This window comes from Pinus tabuliformis, chromosome Q, assembly GCF_031772625.1.
Source record: "Pinus tabuliformis cultivar Carrire ecotype Pingquan chromosome Q, CPIR1, whole genome shotgun sequence".
Classification (NCBI taxonomy): Eukaryota; Viridiplantae; Streptophyta; class Pinopsida; order Pinales; family Pinaceae; genus Pinus; species Pinus tabuliformis.
Genome location: NC_142296.1, coordinates 950,004,624 through 950,008,503, shown reverse-complemented (window position 1 = coordinate 950,008,503; position 3,880 = coordinate 950,004,624).

The window sequence follows — 3,880 nt, the reverse complement described above, 5'->3', positions numbered from 1 at the left end:
TTTCACGCATGTTTTGTAGATGTTTGTAAGACTACTCTTTAAAAATTTGTAATGCACGTTCACTTAACCTGTACTAAGACAATTGAACTACTTTGGTTATTTTAGTACTTACATTGTTGAAGATGTGTTATATTGTTTATCACTGTTGTCTCGTTCGTGTGGACTACTCTGCAAGACATTAGATAGACCATTTTGGTTTTCTCGGTTGTAACGACTATCACCCCCGTGTGGACTACTCCATTGGATGGTGTATGTGTTTTCCCATTACAGTTTGGTTTTAATGACTGCCACATCCATTGTGGACTACTCCGCTTGATGTTGGACAGACCCTTGTTGTTTTCACGTGCATATCTCCTTGGGTGTACTACTACCTCTCATTTAGAGGCTTACTTTTACACTCTCCCTTATAGTAAGAGAACCCGAACACAAATTTGCATTACACACTCACTAGGCATACTCACCTCGCTTTTTGAAGATACAAGCATAACACTCTCATGTGTTGAACAACAAGAGGTAAGGAAAATATCTAAGATAATGGAAATCGAGCCATCGTACTGGATGGGACTCCTACACCAAACGATGTGAGGTCTAGTTGGGACTTCATACCAGGGAGATCCCTTGAATGTTGGCAGGTCCAGCACAGTCAACACTTGGTTAGCACCAGTTGATTGGGACAAAATCACAAAGGTTAAGAAGCAAGTGAATTGAAATGTTATCTTGGAACAAGCTACTTCTAGCACTCAGGTAGTTCAACCAATCCAACCCATGCAAATAGTTACATGTTAGCAAGAGGATTGGGATGAAGTGGCATTGATCGCATGTCATATGCTTATGGCAAGAATGCTTGGATCCCAAGGGAAATTCCTTGGTACCACGTCAAAAACAGTCGAAGCATCCAAGTCATGAAGGCATTCATGAAAGTTTATTTACTTTTAATTGAAGTTATTATATTTTGAATGTTAATTAACTTAAAGACATATATTATGACAATTATTTTTTTGAAAACTCTATTTAAGACCCTATTTCTTGTTAAGAGGGGGTTGTTGACAGAAGAACTTTTTTTTAATGTTTTGGATCTAAACGTACTTGATACATAGATCTATTGTTTATAGAAGGATATACTCTTACATATTTGATAAATCACCTTATGATATATGTGTTTGTTTACAACAGTTTAAAATGTGTTGAATGTTGGACTTGTTTCACATTTTGTGGCATCCATGTTATTTAGTTGCTTGGTTTTATGGTATTTATTATCAAATCAAGTGATTAAAATATTGAGCATTTGATTGAAGGTTTAAGTTCCATGAGCTTGCCTCTAGGGCAGAGAAGCAATCTCTTACTCAATAAACTTTGAAATTGTTGCGTTGTGTTTTCTTTATAGTGTGCATAATAATTTTGTGTTTATGATATAAAATGTGTCTTAAATTAATTATGGTCTTGTGTTGATTCTTACAATTTAATTGTTCTAATACATATTATTAGTTTGCTAGCTATTCTGGGATTAGCGTGAGAAAGAAATAATAGTTGTACTTGCTACAACGTTCTCCCCATTTTCTCACTCAAATAACATTTGTGTCTTATATATATATATATATATATATATATATATATCTATGTATGTATGTATGTATGTATGTATGTATGTATATATATATATATATATATATGGGTGTGTGTGTGTGTATATATGTATATATATATAGATATATATATATATATATATATATATATATATATATATATATATATATATATATATATATATATATATATATATATATGTATATATATATATATATGTATATATATATATATATATATATATGTATATATATATATATAATCTTTCTTTGATGTCTGTTTTATTTTCTTTTATCATTAAATTTTGAGCATTCGTCACATGTACAAAACATATCGTTCATCAACAACTAGTTGAATTAAATTTCTTTTGTCTATGTCATCTTGTTGCTACAATGTTTCCTTTATCAATAGTTGGTCCTATTTTACTTGCATATTGAAATCTTACTATTATTACTAGGGAATACCCCTATGGTGAAAAAGAGACCAGCCTGAAGCACCTAAAGCGGGAGGATTTTTGAATCCTCAACGAATGCATTCTTGAGTGGTTCCCACCAAGAACAATTTGAGGACCAACATTCTTCTGGTATCGTTGTTAGGGAATGACTTTTTTAATTTTTCTTAAAGAATGTTCCTAAACATTTATAGTTGCATAATATTTTCGAGCTTGTTGACCAACGTAGCATTCTTAATGGTTTATATGATCTCACCTTGCAGGTTTCTTGTACCTCCAAGGAGGTTCGAAGAAATTGGGAGATGTTAGCTCAGAAAAACGAATGAACACATCCAAACCCTAATGTTCCACAATAATGACAACAACTGAGGCTCTGATCACATGATGAATGTGCACATTCACCACTTGGCCAAGTACTCTTATTATGCACACCCATATATTTTGATTTTTAAAGTTTTAGAATACAACATATATAAAAGTAATTGTGTACATCATTGGCAATTCCAAATCTGGATACTCCTAAACGAATAACCCGGTTGACTTTAGATTTACATCATACCCCCTTAGACGACCCAGAACTTTTGATAACCATCATCAATAGAGGAGATGACTTGAAGAGCTCAGGAAAACCCATCCACTATATCCTAATCCTATAACAAGGGAAAGCTTAAGACCTCTCACCCCTACCTGCGAATTCGACCCCCTAGTCACATCATCAACTTCACACACCGACGCTCAGACTATCTCCATTCCTTTTACTCCCCAAAGTAGTCCATTGGCTTCGCCTTATCAATCGTTATCAACTTCCCCTCCTTCTCCACCAGCCATGAATGCCTACATGAATGCTCAATATTGCCCCCTCAATATTCTAGGGCCATTACATGATATCCCACCAAAATATGATAAAAATTTGCCTAGATTTTATAATGAAGGGGAACGTAATGCCGAAGAACACATAGTCAGATTTTAGGACTATTGTGAAAATATTGGTGCAGAATACGATGATATGTGTATGACAATTTTTGTTCAAAGTATCGAAGTGGAAGTTGGGAAATGGTTTAAGATCCTTCCACTAAACTAGGTCAATACGATGGGCATATTAGTCGAACTATTTCTTAAACACCTTGGCATTAAAAAGAGCAATCAATTGTGGTTAACTGAATTTACAACCTTAAAACTAAAAACTAAGGAATCAGTCTTAGATTTTAGTAAACGATCTATGAAGTGTTATAACAAATTACCAGTTGATGTTCATCCACCTGATATTGCGGTTATAGTCGCATATTCCTCAACCCTTGATGACGATCTCTCTTATGCATTGCGAGAAAGAGAATGTAACACCCTCCTTCCACATTTACCCAAGCCAATTAGTCCACTGCGGTGAACATGTGACAAAGAATTACTATGATATGATTCAACTCCCCACATATAATTAAGGAAGTGGATTCGACATGACAAGACCAATTTTACCTTCCACACATGCTACATAACCTTCAGGAGCCAACCAACCCCTCCAAATGACCAACCCTTGAGACAACTTGCCCTTTCACTACCTTAGAGACTTAACCACTCCCATGACAAGGCATGCATTCGACTAGGACCCTCCAGTCTCTCCCACGGCAAGGCATCCATGTGACTGTGGCCTTTTTCAAGTAATTTTATACCAATGACCCCAGATTATGTACCACTTTCTCAAGGTCGAGACTCAGGCCACTAACCAGAACTTCATGAAACTTCCATGGATGACAAATAACATCAAAAAAATGGTACTAATGCAAACAATTGAACAATGGCTTGATATAACCCTTGCTAGCCATGACATGAATTTTTTCAAACATGTCACAA